The sequence below is a fragment of the Schistocerca americana genome, chromosome 5, assembly GCF_021461395.2.
Source record: "Schistocerca americana isolate TAMUIC-IGC-003095 chromosome 5, iqSchAmer2.1, whole genome shotgun sequence".
NCBI lineage: Eukaryota > Metazoa > Arthropoda > Insecta > Orthoptera > Acrididae > Schistocerca > Schistocerca americana.
In genome coordinates this window covers 358,665,804-358,682,629 of record NC_060123.1, presented here as the reverse complement: position 1 = coordinate 358,682,629, position 16,826 = coordinate 358,665,804, and the positions used below count along the sequence as shown (strand labels likewise).

General features: G+C 40.5%; 2 pseudogenes; one reads left to right on the top strand and one right to left on the bottom strand.

The window, feature by feature from the left end:
• The first annotated feature begins 338 nt into the window (after positions 1 to 338).
• LOC124616380 lies at positions 339 to 12,435 on the top strand (annotated as a pseudogene).
• An 85-nt stretch (positions 12,436 to 12,520) lies between these two features.
• Positions 12,521 to 13,843, bottom strand: LOC124615588 (annotated as a pseudogene).
• Between the last annotated feature and the right edge of the window lie 2,983 nt (positions 13,844 to 16,826).

Below are 16,826 nucleotides of genomic sequence, written 5' to 3'. Positions count from 1 at the left end.
TAGTAAGCTTTAAACCAGCTATCTTTAAGATTACGTTTTAGTTCATTATTTTTATTTTTGATTTTATAATTATTTTAGGTTTTTTATTAAGATTATAAATTTAATTTTGAAATTTTTGTAATAATGATGGAATTAGTATATTTATTTGTATATAATTTTTACCTTGTTAATTTATTATAAGGAACTAGGCAAAATTGATTTCCGCCTGTTTATCAAAAACATGTCCTCTAGAAAATATTTTGAGGTCTGGCCTGCTCACTGAGCAAATTTTTAAAGAGCCGTGGTATTTTGACCGTGCAAAGGTAGCATAATCATTAGTCTCTTAATTAGTGGCTGGAATGAATGGCTTGACGAGAAATCAACTGTCTCTTAATAAATTTTTGAATTTAACTTTTGAGTCAAAAGGCTTAAATTTTTCTTTAGGACGAGAAGACCCTATAGAGCTTAACATTTTATTTTTATATAGTTTTTTGTTTGTCTTTCTATATTTAATGATGATGTTTTGTTGGGGTGACATGAAGAATAAATAAACTCTTCATTATTATATCATTTATTTATGTTTGTTGTTTTGATCCATAATTTATGATCATAAGATTAAGTTACCTTAGGGATAACAGCGTAATTGTTTTTGAGAGCTCATATCGACAAAGCAGATTGCGACCTCGATGTTGGATTAAGAAAAATTTTGGGTGCAGTAGCCCAGTAATTAGGTCTGTTCGACCTTTAAATTCTTACATGATCTGAGTTCAGACCGGCGTGAGCCAGGTCGGTTTCTATCCTAAGATTATTAATTCATATTAGTACGAAAGGACCATATGATTGAAATATTTTATATTTTATTGATTAATACTAATTAAATTACTATTTTGACAGATTAATGTGTTGAATTTAGAATTCATTTATGTAGATTTTTTCTACAAATAGTATTGATACTTTATGATTTATTTATGTTTATTTTGAATTTTCTTTTATTAGTTATTTGTGTTTTAATTAGTGTTGCTTTTTTAACTTTATTAGAGCGTAAGGTTTTAGGTTATATTCAAATTCGAAAGGGTCCAAATAAAGTAGGTTTTGTTGGAATTCCTCAACCCTTTAGTGATGCTATCAAGTTAATTTGTAAGGAGCAGCCAATTCCTATTATATCTAATTATTTACTTTATTATTTTTCTCCTGTTTTTAATTTAATAATTTCCTTGGCTGTAATCGTAGGCTTCCGCGGCCGTTGTCTTCTTCAATAAAATTCTTCAGGGTATCAGACCGCATCGTCATAATTTAAAATGCGCCAACGTTTCGGCCAGCGTTGCAGCTAGCCTTCATCAGGGCCTTACGTTAACTGCTAAATGAACACACTTGATTCCTTAAATAGCTGCACGAGAAAACCGTGTCGTTACTTGATTGGCTGTAAAGGGAGGAGGAGGAGGGGTGAAAGGTATGCTTTATTGGTGTTTCCTTTATTATCTGTCATTGGCTGAAATAGCTGTTTTCTATTGGTCTTTATATTAATCCACCCCATTGGAGGAGACGGACGAATAGCGAACAGGTGATGGCTGTGACGTCACACTGTTTCCATGCTGTCCAGAAGCCGGCTGCGGCGTCCCATTGCTCTGTGCGCTCGCGACCACTGCGGCTCTCCGCGTGTCTGCATGGGCCGCCACGGCTCTGCCGCCGCTCCGTAGCCCTGCTATTGCAGGCAGCCAAGACCTCGGAAGCTTGTACCCGTCCTCTCTATTCATGTTGGCGGGTCTTTTGGCTATTTCTATCGCCTCTCTAATCTTTCTTTTGAAAGTGAGAGGCTGTTTCGCCAGGACGCGGGCTTCTTGAAAAAATATTGGTTTCCCGCACTTGTCTCGGTGTTCCGCCACTGCTGACTTAGTGTGTTGTTTCAGGCGGATATATCTTTCATGTTCCGAGAGCCTTGTGCTAATCGGACGTCCCGTCTCACCTATGTAGACTAATCCACACGCACAACCAATTTCATACACGCCAGCTGTGTGTAGTTTGTCAACTGCGTCCTTGGTAGAACCGAGCATGTCTGATATTTTGTTTCTGCTTCGGAAAATTGGTTTGATGTCGGCTTTTCGTAGAATTTTGCCAATACGTTCGGTGACCCCTTGTACATATGGTAACACAGCAATGCTCTGTGCCTCCTTCTCCTCTTCCCTATTAATCTTCTCCCTTGTCGACATGGTGCTGTCTATCATCTGCTTCCCATAGCCATTAGTTCCGAAGATGGACCTGAGGCGTTCAAGTTCTGTCTTCAGATGTTCTTCGTCGCTTATCCTGTACGCTCTCTTCGTTAGCGTGTGCAGGGCGGACTTCTTCTGCGTGGGGTGATGGTGGGAGGAGGCGTGAAGGTACCTGTCCGTATTGGTTGGTTTCCTGTACACTTTGTGGCCAAGTTTACCATCAGGTTTTCGATAAACTTCCACGTCGAGAAAAGGCAGCACCCCATTCTTCTCTGTTTCCATTGTAAACTGAATTTTCCTATGCTGTTGGTTAAGGTGCTTGTGGAAGTTCTGTAACTCCTCTTCTCCGTGGGGCCAGATGACGAAAGTATCATCGACATAGCGAAGCCAACAATTTGGGCGTAATGGTGCGGACTGGAGGGCTGTTTCCTCAAATGCCTCCATGAAAATTTCTGCTGCGATAGGCGATAGGGGTGAGCCCATAGCTACACCGTCAGTTTGTTCATAAAATTGACCTCTCCACTTGAAATAGGTGGTCGTCAGACAGTGGCGCACAAGCTCACATATATCAGGTGCCACGCGTTCTTCTAGGATGTTCACAGTATCTGACACTGGGACATTCGTGAATAGGGATTTGACGTCGAAACTAACCATCAGATCTTGGTCCGTAACACGCATTTCCTTTAGGAGAGACACGAAGTGAGTGGAATCCTTAACGTAGGACTCGGTTTGGTGCACTAGGTGTCGGAGCCTAGGTGCCAGTTCTTTCGCTAGGTAGTAGGTCGGCGAATTTATACTGTTTACTATGGGCCTTAAGGGGAAGTCGGTTTTGTGTACCTTCGGTACACCATATATCCTTGGTGCCTGTGTCACTTGCGGGATGAATCTTCTGGCCTTGTCGAAGTTGATTCTAGAGTGCTTGAGCAGTGCCTGCGTCGTTTTGATTACCTTGGCCGTCGGATCTCCCTGAAGTTTCTTGTAGATAGGTTCTGCGAGAATATCTTCCATTCGTTTGTTGTAATCAGTTGTGTCCAGGACTACAGTGGCGTTGCCCTTATCTGCCTGCACCACTACTAAGTGGGGGTTGTCCCTGAGTTCCTTGATGGCACGGTATTCCTCAGCGTTGATGTTTTGCTTCGGTGGCTTTGCTTTATTCAGAACTCTGACCGTTTCCTGCCGGATCTTCTCCGCCTCGGCCTGTGGCAGATGACGTACCGAAGCCTCTACGGATTCTATGATATCTTCTTTTGGAACTCGCTTAGGTGCGACTGCGAAATTCATCCCCTTGGCCAGAATTGCTGTGGTTGCTTCGCTCAAGGTGTGGCTGGAGAGGTTGACCACTGTCCGTCGCCTGTCCAGCGTCAATATTTCGTCCGTGGCTTTCTGTTGTAGTTTGTCGTACTTTCTCATCTGTCGGTTAGTAATACTATTGCTGGTCCTTGATGCTTGCTGAAAGGTTAACCTGTCGACTTTATCCCAGTCTTCCATCTGAAGTTTTCCGGCCAGAAATAGGTGCAGATCACACAAATTCCTGTTGTGAGCATCGAGACTTATGCGGATGTGGCGGATCCTTTCCCGTAGCAATGCTTTACTGGCTTTAACACAGATATTCCTCGCCTTGTTCGTTTTTATGTGAGACGTCAACCGCAAGGAATACGGCACAACACTCGTGTCTCTGCATCTCTTCAAAAAAGCAAGGTCATTCAGCAGTTTACATCTTTTTAAACGCAGTGCTTCTAACTTCTTGATGTTTCCGTGGATTTCCTGCCCATACAGGTTGGTTAAATGTAATCGTAGGCTTCCGCGGCCGTTGTCTTCTTCAATAAAATTCTTCAGGGTATCAGACCGCATCGTCATAATTTAAAATGCGCCAACGTTTCGGCCAGCGTTGCAGCTAGCCTTCATCAGGGCCTTACGTTAACTGCTAAATGAACACACTTGATTCCTTAAATAGCTGCACGAGAAAACCGTGTCGTTACTTGATTGGCTGTAAAGGGAGGAGGAGGAGGGGTGAAAGGTATGCTTTATTGGTGTTTCCTTTATTATCTGTCATTGGCTGAAATAGCTGTTTTCTATTGGTCTTTATATTAATCCACCCCATTGGAGGAGACGGACGAATAGCGAACAGGTGATGGCTGTGACGTCACACTGTTTCCATGCTGTCCAGAAGCCGGCTGCGGCGTCCCATTGCTCTGTGCGCTCGCGACCACTGCGGCTCTCCGCGTGTCTGCATGGGCCGCCACGGCTCTGCCGCCGCTCCGTAGCCCTGCTATTGCAGGCAGCCAAGACCTCGGAAGCTTGTACCCGTCCTCTCTATTCATGTTGGCGGGTCTTTTGGCTATTTCTATCGCCTCTCTAATCTTTCTTTTGAAAGTGAGAGGCGTGTTACGGACCAAGATCTGATGGTTAGTTTCGACGTCAAATCCCTATTCACGAATGTCCCAGTGTCAGATACTGTGAACATCCTAGAAGAACGCGTGGCACCTGATATATGTGAGCTTGTGCGCCACTGTCTGACGACCACCTATTTCAAGTGGAGAGGTCAATTTTATGAACAAACTGACGGTGTAGCTATGGGCTCACCCCTATCGCCTATCGCAGCAGAAATTTTCATGGAGGCATTTGAGGAAACAGCCCTCCAGTCCGCACCATTACGCCCAAATTGTTGGCTTCGCTATGTCGATGATACTTTCGTCATCTGGCCCCACGGAGAAGAGGAGTTACAGAACTTCCACAAGCACCTTAACCAACAGCATAGGAAAATTCAGTTTACAATGGAAACAGAGAAGAATGGGGTGCTGCCTTTTCTCGACGTGGAAGTTTATCGAAAACCTGATGGTAAACTTGGCCACAAAGTGTACAGGAAACCAACCAATACGGACAGGTACCTTCACGCCTCCACCCACCATCACCCCACGCAGAAGAAGTCCGCCCTGCACACGCTAACGAAGAGAGCGTACAGGATAAGCGACGAAGAACATCTGAAGACAGAACTTGAACGCCTCAGGTCCATCTTCGGAACTAATGGCTATGGGAAGCAGATGATAGACAGCACCATGTCGACAAGGGAGAAGATTAATAGGGAAGAGGAGAAGGAGGCACAGAGCATTGCTGTGTTACCATATGTACAAGGGGTCAACGAACGTATTGGCAAAATTCTACGAAAAGCCGACATCAAACCAATTTTCCGAAGCAGAAACAAAATATCAGACATGCTCGGTTCTACCAAGGACGCAGTTGACAAACTACACACAGCTGGCGTGTATGAAATTGGTTGTGCGTGTGGATTAGTCTACATAGGTGAGACGGGACGTCCGATTAGCACAAGGCTCTCGGAACATGAAAGATATATCCGCCTGAAACAACACACTAAGTCAGCAGTGGCGGAACACCGAGACAAGTGCGGGAAACCAATATTTTTTCAAGAAGCCCGCGTCCTGGCGAAACAGCCTCTCACTTTCAAAAGAAAGGTTAGAGAGGCGATAGAAATAGCCAAAAGACCCGCCAACATGAATAGAGAGGACGGGTACAAGCTTCCGAGGTCTTGGCTGCCTGCAATAGCAGGGCTACGGAGCGGCGGCAGAGCCGTGGCGGCCCATGCAGACACGCGGAGAGCCGCAGTGGTCGCGAGCGCACAGAGCAATGGGACGCCGCAGCCGGCTTCTGGACAGCATGGAAACAGTGTGACGTCACAGCCATCACCTGTTCGCTATTCGTCCGTCTCCTCCAATGGGGTGGATTAATATAAAGACCAATAGAAAACAGCCATTTCAGCCAATGACAGATAATAAAGGAAACACCAATAAAGCATACCTTTCACCCCTCCTCCTCCTCCCTTTACAGCCAATCAAGTAACGACACGGTTTTCTCGTGCAGCTATTTAAGGAATCAAGTGTGTTCATTTAGCAGTTAACGTAAGGCCCTGATGAAGGCTAGCTGCAACGCTGGCCGAAACGTTGGCGCATTTTAAATTATGACGATGCGGTCTGATACCCTGAAGAATTTTATTGAAGAAGACAACGGCCGCGGAAGCCTACGATTACATTTAACCAACCTGTATGGGCAGGAAATCCACGGAAACATCAAGAAGTTAGAAGCACTGCGTTTAAAAAGATGTAAACTGCTGAATGACCTTGCTTTTTTGAAGAGATGCAGAGACACGAGTGTTGTGCCGTATTCCTTGCGGTTGACGTCTCACATAAAAACGAACAAGGCGAGGAATATCTGTGTTAAAGCCAGTAAAGCATTGCTACGGGAAAGGATCCGCCACATCCGCATAAGTCTCGATGCTCACAACAGGAATTTGTGTGATCTGCACCTATTTCTGGCCGGAAAACTTCAGATGGAAGACTGGGATAAAGTCGACAGGTTAACCTTTCAGCAAGCATCAAGGACCAGCAATAGTATTACTAACCGACAGATGAGAAAGTACGACAAACTACAACAGAAAGCCACGGACGAAATATTGACGCTGGACAGGCGACGGACAGTGGTCAACCTCTCCAGCCACACCTTGAGCGAAGCAACCACAGCAATTCTGGCCAAGGGGATGAATTTCGCAGTCGCACCTAAGCGAGTTCCAAAAGAAGATATCATAGAATCCGTAGAGGCTTCGGTACGTCATCTGCCACAGGCCGAGGCGGAGAAGATCCGGCAGGAAACGGTCAGAGTTCTGAATAAAGCAAAGCCACCGAAGCAAAACATCAACGCTGAGGAATACCGTGCCATCAAGGAACTCAGGGACAACCCCCACTTAGTAGTGGTGCAGGCAGATAAGGGCAACGCCACTGTAGTCCTGGACACAACTGATTACAACAAACGAATGGAAGATATTCTCGCAGAACCTATCTACAAGAAACTTCAGGGAGATCCGACGGCCAAGGTAATCAAAACGACGCAGGCACTGCTCAAGCACTCTAGAATCAACTTCGACAAGGCCAGAAGATTCATCCCGCAAGTGACACAGGCACCAAGGATATATGGTGTACCGAAGGTACACAAAACCGACTTCCCCTTAAGGCCCATAGTAAACAGTATAAATTCGCCGACCTACTACCTAGCGAAAGAACTGGCACCTAGGCTCCGACACCTAGTGCACCAAACCGAGTCCTACGTTAAGGATTCCACTCACTTCGTGTCTCTCCTAAAGGAAATGCGTGTTACGGACCAAGATCTGATGGTTAGTTTCGACGTCAAATCCCTATTCACGAATGTCCCAGTGTCAGATACTGTGAACATCCTAGAAGAACGCGTGGCACCTGATATATGTGAGCTTGTGCGCCACTGTCTGACGACCACCTATTTCAAGTGGAGAGGTCAATTTTATGAACAAACTGACGGTGTAGCTATGGGCTCACCCCTATCGCCTATCGCAGCAGAAATTTTCATGGAGGCATTTGAGGAAACAGCCCTCCAGTCCGCACCATTACGCCCAAATTGTTGGCTTCGCTATGTCGATGATACTTTCGTCATCTGGCCCCACGGAGAAGAGGAGTTACAGAACTTCCACAAGCACCTTAACCAACAGCATAGGAAAATTCAGTTTACAATGGAAACAGAGAAGAATGGGGTGCTGCCTTTTCTCGACGTGGAAGTTTATCGAAAACCTGATGGTAAACTTGGCCACAAAGTGTACAGGAAACCAACCAATACGGACAGGTACCTTCACGCCTCCTCCCACCATCACCCCACGCAGAAGAAGTCCGCCCTGCACACGCTAACGAAGAGAGCGTACAGGATAAGCGACGAAGAACATCTGAAGACAGAACTTGAACGCCTCAGGTCCATCTTCGGAACTAATGGCTATGGGAAGCAGATGATAGACAGCACCATGTCGACAAGGGAGAAGATTAATAGGGAAGAGGAGAAGGAGGCACAGAGCATTGCTGTGTTACCATATGTACAAGGGGTCACCGAACGTATTGGCAAAATTCTACGAAAAGCCGACATCAAACCAATTTTCCGAAGCAGAAACAAAATATCAGACATGCTCGGTTCTACCAAGGACGCAGTTGACAAACTACACACAGCTGGCGTGTATGAAATTGGTTGTGCGTGTGGATTAGTCTACATAGGTGAGACGGGACGTCCGATTAGCACAAGGCTCTCGGAACATGAAAGATATATCCGCCTGAAACAACACACTAAGTCAGCAGTGGCGGAACACCGAGACAAGTGCGGGAAACCAATATTTTTTCAAGAAGCCCGCGTCCTGGCGAAACAGCCTCTCACTTTCAAAAGAAAGGTTAGAGAGGCGATAGAAATAGCCAAAAGACCCGCCAACATGAATAGAGAGGACGGGTACAAGCTTCCGAGGTCTTGGCTGCCTGCAATAGCAGGGCTACGGAGCGGCGGCAGAGCCGTGGCGGCCCATGCAGACACGCGGAGAGCCGCAGTGGTCGCGAGCGCACAGAGCAATGGGACGCCGCAGCCGGCTTCTGGACAGCATGGAAACAGTGTGACGTCACAGCCATCACCTGTTCGCTATTCGTCCGTCTCCTCCAATGGGGTGGATTAATATAAAGACCAATAGAAAACAGCTATTTCAGCCAATGACAGATAATAAAGGAAACACCAATAAAGCATACCTTTCACCCCTCCTCCTCCTCCCTTTACAGCCAATCAAGTAACGACACGGTTTTCTCGTGCAGCTATTTAAGGAATCAAGTGTGTTCATTTAGCAGTTAACGTAAGGCCCTGATGAAGGCTAGCTGCAACGCTGGCCGAAACGTTGGCGCATTTTAAATTATGACGATGCGGTCTGATACCCTGAAGAATTTTATTGAAGAAGACAACGGCCGCGGAAGCCTACGATTACATTTAACCAACCTGTATGGGCAGGAAATCCACGGAAACATCAAGAAGTTAGAAGCACTGCGTTTAAAAAGATGTAAACTGCTGAATGACCTTGCTTTTTTGAAGAGATGCAGAGACACGAGTGTTGTGCCGTATTCCTTGCGGTTGACGTCTCACATAAAAACGAACAAGGCGAGGAATATCTGTGTTAAAGCCAGTAAAGCATTGCTACGGGAAAGGATCCGCCACATCCGCATAAGTCTCGATGCTCACAACAGGAATTTGTGTGATCTGCACCTATTTCTGGCCGGAAAACTTCAGATGGAAGACTGGGATAAAGTCGACAGGTTAACCTTTCAGCAAGCATCAAGGACCAGCAATAGTATTACTAACCGACAGATGAGAAAGTACGACAAACTACAACAGAAAGCCACGGACGAAATATTGACGCTGGACAGGCGACGGACAGTGGTCAACCTCTCCAGCCACACCTTGAGCGAAGCAACCACAGCAATTCTGGCCAAGGGGATGAATTTCGCAGTCGCACCTAAGCGAGTTCCAAAAGAAGATATCATAGAATCCGTAGAGGCTTCGGTACGTCATCTGCCACAGGCCGAGGCGGAGAAGATCCGGCAGGAAACGGTCAGAGTTCTGAATAAAGCAAAGCCACCGAAGCAAAACATCAACGCTGAGGAATACCGTGCCATCAAGGAACTCAGGGACAACCCCCACTTAGTAGTGGTGCAGGCAGATAAGGGCAACGCCACTGTAGTCCTGGACACAACTGATTACAACAAACGAATGGAAGATATTCTCGCAGAACCTATCTACAAGAAACTTCAGGGAGATCCGACGGCCAAGGTAATCAAAACGACGCAGGCACTGCTCAAGCACTCTAGAATCAACTTCGACAAGGCCAGAAGATTCATCCCGCAAGTGACACAGGCACCAAGGATATATGGTGTACCGAAGGTACACAAAACCGACTTCCCCTTAAGGCCCATAGTAAACAGTATAAATTCGCCGACCTACTACCTAGCGAAAGAACTGGCACCTAGGCTCCGACACCTAGTGCACCAAACCGAGTCCTACGTTAAGGATTCCACTCACTTCGTGTCTCTCCTAAAGGAAATGCGTGTTACGGACCAAGATCTGATGGTTAGTTTCGACGTCAAATCCCTATTCACGAATGTCCCAGTGTCAGATACTGTGAACATCCTAGAAGAACGCGTGGCACCTGATATATGTGAGCTTGTGCGCCACTGTCTGACGACCACCTATTTCAAGTGGAGAGGTCAATTTTATGAACAAACTGACGGTGTAGCTATGGGCTCACCCCTATCGCCTATCGCAGCAGAAATTTTCATGGAGGCATTTGAGGAAACAGCCCTCCAGTCCGCACCATTACGCCCAAATTGTTGGCTTCGCTATGTCGATGATACTTTCGTCATCTGGCCCCACGGAGAAGAGGAGTTACAGAACTTCCACAAGCACCTTAACCAACAGCATAGGAAAATTCAGTTTACAATGGAAACAGAGAAGAATGGGGTGCTGCCTTTTCTCGACGTGGAAGTTTATCGAAAACCTGATGGTAAACTTGGCCACAAAGTGTACAGGAAACCAACCAATACGGACAGGTACCTTCACGCCTCCTCCCACCATCACCCCACGCAGAAGAAGTCCGCCCTGCACACGCTAACGAAGAGAGCGTACAGGATAAGCGACGAAGAACATCTGAAGACAGAACTTGAACGCCTCAGGTCCATCTTCGGAACTAATGGCTATGGGAAGCAGATGATAGACAGCACCATGTCGACAAGGGAGAAGATTAATAGGGAAGAGGAGAAGGAGGCACAGAGCATTGCTGTGTTACCATATGTACAAGGGGTCACCGAACGTATTGGCAAAATTCTACGAAAAGCCGACATCAAACCAATTTTCCGAAGCAGAAACAAAATATCAGACATGCTCGGTTCTACCAAGGACGCAGTTGACAAACTACACACAGCTGGCGTGTATGAAATTGGTTGTGCGTGTGGATTAGTCTACATAGGTGAGACGGGACGTCCGATTAGCACAAGGCTCTCGGAACATGAAAGATATATCCGCCTGAAACAACACACTAAGTCAGCAGTGGCGGAACACCGAGACAAGTGCGGGAAACCAATATTTTTTCAAGAAGCCCGCGTCCTGGCGAAACAGCCTCTCACTTTCAAAAGAAAGATTAGAGAGGCGATAGAAATAGCCAAAAGACCCGCCAACATGAATAGAGAGGACGGGTACAAGCTTCCGAGGTCTTGGCTGCCTGCAATAGCAGGGCTACGGAGCGGCGGCAGAGCCGTGGCGGCCCATGCAGACACGCGGAGAGCCGCAGTGGTCGCGAGCGCACAGAGCAATGGGACGCCGCAGCCGGCTTCTGGACAGCATGGAAACAGTGTGACGTCACAGCCATCACCTGTTCGCTATTCGTCCGTCTCCTCCAATGGGGTGGATTAATATAAAGACCAATAGAAAACAGCTATTTCAGCCAATGACAGATAATAAAGGAAACACCAATAAAGCATACCTTTCACCCCTCCTCCTCCTCCCTTTACAGCCAATCAAGTAACGACACGGTTTTCTCGTGCAGCTATTTAAGGAATCAAGTGTGTTCATTTAGCAGTTAACGTAAGGCCCTGATGAAGGCTAGCTGCAACGCTGGCCGAAACGTTGGCGCATTTTAAATTATGACGATGCGGTCTGATACCCTGAAGAATTTTATTGAAGAATTTCCTTGGCTGTTTGAGTGATTTTTCCCTACTTAACTTATATATGTTCTTTTTCTTATGGATTTTTGTTTTTTTTATGTTGTACTAGATTAGGTGTTTATACTGTTATAATTGCTGGTTGGTCTTCTAATTCAAATTATTCTTTACTAGGTTCTCTTCGTTCTGTTGCTCAAACAATTTCATATAAAGTTAGTTTGGCTTTAATTTTATTATCTATAATTATTTTAATTGGTAGTTTTAACATGTTTGATTTTATAAACTATCAGCTTTATTGTTGATTTATTATTATTTCTTTTCCTTTAGCTTTAGCTTGTTTTGCTTCTTGTTTAGCTGAAACTAACCGTACTCCTTTTGATTTTGCCGAGGGTGAATCTGAGTTAGTTTCAGGTTTTAATATTGAATATGGTGCAGGAGGTTTTACTTTAATTTTTTTAGCTGAGTATACTAGAATTGTTTTTATAAGAATGTTATTAGCTTTAATTTTTTTAGGTGGTGATTTTTATTCTTTTATATTTTTTATTAAGCTTGCTGTTATGTCCTTTGGTTTTATTTGAGTTCGTGGTACATTACCACGTTTTCGTTACGATAAGTTAATGTACTTAGCTTGAAAAAGTTTTTTGCCATTATCTTTAAATTTTTTTATTTTCTTTGTTGGTTTAAAGATTTTATTTATTTCATTTATTTAGTGAAATTTTTTAAGAAAAGTTAATAGAAGAGTTAAACTTCTAGTTTTATGTTTTCAAAACATATGCTTTTCCTAAGCTAATTAACTTATTATTCCTTAATTAGCTTATCTCATGCGTTTGCAACATGCACATTAATTAAGAAGTATGTAAAGTAAATAATTGTTAAGATTTGTCCTGTTATAATATAAGGTTCTTCAACAGGCCGTTTTCCAATTCATGTTAATAAGCATACAACAACTACTATAATTCAGAATAAAATCTGGTTGATAGGATAGAATTGAATACCTCGGAATGGTGTTTTATTATAAAATGGTAAAATTATTAAGATTCTAATTGATAGGAATAATGCAATAACACCTCCGAGTTTATTAGGGATTGACCGAAGAATTGCATATGCAAATAAGAAGTACCATTCTGGTTGAATATGGACAGGAGTTTCTAATGGGTTGGCAGGTACAAAATTATCCGGATCCCCTAGGAGGTAAGGATTAATCAAGCACAATATAATTAATAATGATGTTATTAATACAAATGTAATAGAGTCCTTGAAAGTAAAGTATGGGTGAAATGGAATTTTTTCAATATCTCCATTTAGTCCTAAAGGGTTATTAGACCCTGTTTGGTGAAGGAAAAATAAATGAATTGCTGCTATTGCAGCAATAATAAATGGTAATACAAAATGGAATGTAAAGAATCGATTTAATGTTGCATTATCAACAGCAAATCCTCCTCACACTCATTGAACTAAATCTGTTCCTAAGTATGGGATTGCTGATAATAAATTAGTAATTACTGTTGCACCTCGAATGATATTTGACCTCAAGGTAAAACGTATCCTATAAATGCAGTTGCTATAACTAAAAATAGGATTACTGTACCAATTATTCAGGTGTGTATGTATATATAAGATCCGTAGTAAATTCCTCGTCCTACATGCAAATAAATACAAATAAAAAATATAGAAGCTCCATTTGCATGTAAGGTTCGAATAATTCAGCCATTATTTACATCTCGGCAGATGTGAACTACACTACTAAATGCTATTTCAATATTTGATGTATAATGTATAGCTAAAAATAGTCCAGTTACAATTTGAATTACCAAACATAGACCTAGTAGGGACCCAAAATTCCATCAAAATGAAATATTTGTTGGTGCGGGTAAATCAACTAAAGAGTTATTAATGATTTTAATTAAAGGATGTCTCAATCGTAAGGGTTTATTCATTAGTAAATTATCTTATTTTACGAATAGGCCCATGGTTAATGTTGGTGATTTTAACAACTGCTAATAGTGCTAAAAATAAATAAATTATTATTATTATTGTAATAATGAATGTTGGTCTATTATATTGTTTTTCTAAAGATATTGTTATTTCTTGATAATTGATTGAATTATCAATATTTATAGTTTCAGTATTTTTGAAAAAGTCTATAAATATTGTTATATCTAAAATAATTAATGTTGATAGGATAAATATTCATATTGTTAAGGTAATAATTATTGTAATTGATTTAGGTTGAAATATTTCGTTTGATGCAATTCTCGTAATATAAATAAATAGAACTAATATACCACCAAGAAATGTTAAAAATAAAATATATGATAACCAATATCTTTCCATTATTGTTCCTGTTATTAGTCCAACTAAAAAGGTTTGTAGGATAATGAAAAGCATTATTGATATTGGGTGTCTTAATTTAATAAAATTAATATTTATTACGTTTGATAGTGATATAATTGTTATTTTGATCATTTCAGGGGTTAGATTATTTAAAATATCGGTTTTGGGGACCGATGATGGGAAGCTTTCCACCTCTGAAGTTTTAAAAGCGGGGGCCAGACTTATCTCCGGTTTACAAGACCGGCGTTTTTTTTAAACTATTAAAACTAATGTTTATACTCTCTGTCTTTACTTCTTTATTGATTTATTTTGCTGGTGTTTATGTTTTTTCTTCTAAACGTAAGCATTTATTAATGGTTCTTTTGAGATTAGAATATATTGTTCTTTCTTTATTTATGTTGGTTATTGTTTTTCTTATTGAGTTTGATTATGATTATTTTTTTCCTGTTATTTTTTTGGTTTTTTCTGTTTGTGAGGGTGCTTTAGGTCTTTCTATTTTAGTTTCAATAATTCGTTCCCATGGTAATGATTTTTTTAATTCTTTTGGTTTATCTTTATGTTAAAGTATTTATTTATAACTATTTTTTTGATCCCTCTTTGTTTAGTTAATAATTGTTGATGGTTGGTTCATTTTTTAATGATTCTGTCTAGTTTTGTTTTTATAATTTGTGTTTATTCATATGCAGATTTAAATATGATTAGATATTATTTTGGTATTGATTATTTTTCTTTTAGTTTGATTCTACTTAGTTTTTGAATTTGTTCTTTAATAATTACTGCTAGAGGTTCAGTTTATTTAAGTTCTTATCATTCTAATTTTTTTGTTTTTATAGTTTTAATTTTAATGATTATGCTTTATTGTTCATTTGCTAGATTGAGCCTTCTTTCTTTTTATATTTTTTTTGAGGCTAGATTGGTTCCTACTTTACTTTTGATTTTGGGTTGAGGCTATCAACCTGAACGGTTGCAGGCTGGTGTTTATTTAATTTTTTATACTTTGGTTGCTAGATTGCCTTTATTATTAGTGTTATTTAGGGTTTATGATTTTTCTAATACTTTATATTTTCCTTTGTTGGTTGATTTTGGTTCTTATTATTTTATGTTTTATGTTTTTATAATTCTTGCTTTTTTAGTTAAGATGCCAATATTTCTGGTTCATTTGTGGCTTCCTAAGGCCCATGTTGAGGCCCCTATTTCAGGTAGAATAATTCTTGCTGGTGTTTTATTAAAGTTAGGTGGTTATGGTATTTTTCGTGTTATAAAGGTTATTTCTTATTTGGGTTTAAAGTTTAATTATTTTTGATTGTCTTTAGGTTTATCCGGTGGGGTTATTGTTAGATTTATTTGTTTTCGTCAGGTTGATTTAAAATCTTTAATTGCTTATTCTTCTGTTGCTCATATAAGAATGGTTATTGGAGGATTGATAACTATGAATTGATGAGGTTGTATAGGTTCTCTTTCTTTAATGGTTGGTCATGGTTTGTGTTCTTCTGGTTTATTTTGTCTATCTAATATTATTTATGAGCGTTTAGGTAGACGAAGATTATTAATTAACAAGGGTATAATTAATTTAATGCCAAGAATGGCTTTATGATGATTTCTTTTGAGATCTTCTAATATAGCCGCTCCTCCTTCTTTAAATTTGGTAGGTGAACTTAGATTATTAAATAGAATTATGTCTTGATCTTCTTTTAGATTTCTTGCTTTAATTTTTTTGTCTTTTTTTAGAGCTGTTTATACTTTATATATGTATTCTTATTCTCAGCATGGTAATTATTATTCTGGTGTTTATACTTGTTCTCTTGGTTATTTTCGTGAATATCATCTTTTACTTTTACATTGATTGCCTTTAAATATTCTTTGTTTAAAGGGTGAGTATTTTTTTGTTTAGGTTGCTTAAGTATTTTAATTAAAAATGTTGTTTTGTGGAATCAATGATATGAATTTTTTCATCTTAGGCCGTGAATTTGTTTTCTATTTGTTCTTTGAGTTTTTTTTCTCTATTTTTTTCTAGAACTATAATTTTTATTTTGGGTATTTATTATTTAATAATTGATTATAGAGTTTTTGTTGAATGAGAGCTTTTTAATTTAAATGGTTCTATGGTTGTTATGACTTTAATTTTGGATTGAATGTCTCTTATTTTTATATCTTTTGTTATATATATTTCTTCTTTGGTTATTTATTATAGAGAGGATTATATATTGGGAGAAAAGAATATAAATCGTTTTATTATTATTGTTTTAATATTTATTCTTTCTATAGGGTTTTTATTTATTAGTCCTAATTTGATTAGAATTTTATTAGGATGAGATGGTTTAGGTTTAGTTTCTTATTGTTTAGTTATTTATTATCAAAATGTAAAATCTTATAGTGCGGGTATGTTAACTACACTTTCTAATCGTATTGGTGATGTTGCTATTTTAATTTCTATTGCTTGAATATTGAATTTTGGCGGTTGAAATTATATTTATTTTTATGATTTTATTTCTAATTCTTTTGAAATAAAGCTTATTACTATATTAATTGTTTTAGCAGCTATAACTAAAAGAGCTCAACTTCCCTTTTCTTCTTGACTTCCTGCAGCTATGGCTGCCCCTACCCCTGTTTCTGCTTTGGTTCATTCTTCTACTCTTGTTACTGCTGGGGTTTATTTATTAATTCGTTTTAGACCAATATTAGATACTTATAATTGTGGTTGATTCTTACTTTTAATTGGTTGTATAACTATGTTTATGGCCGGTTTGGGTGCAAATTTTGAATTTGA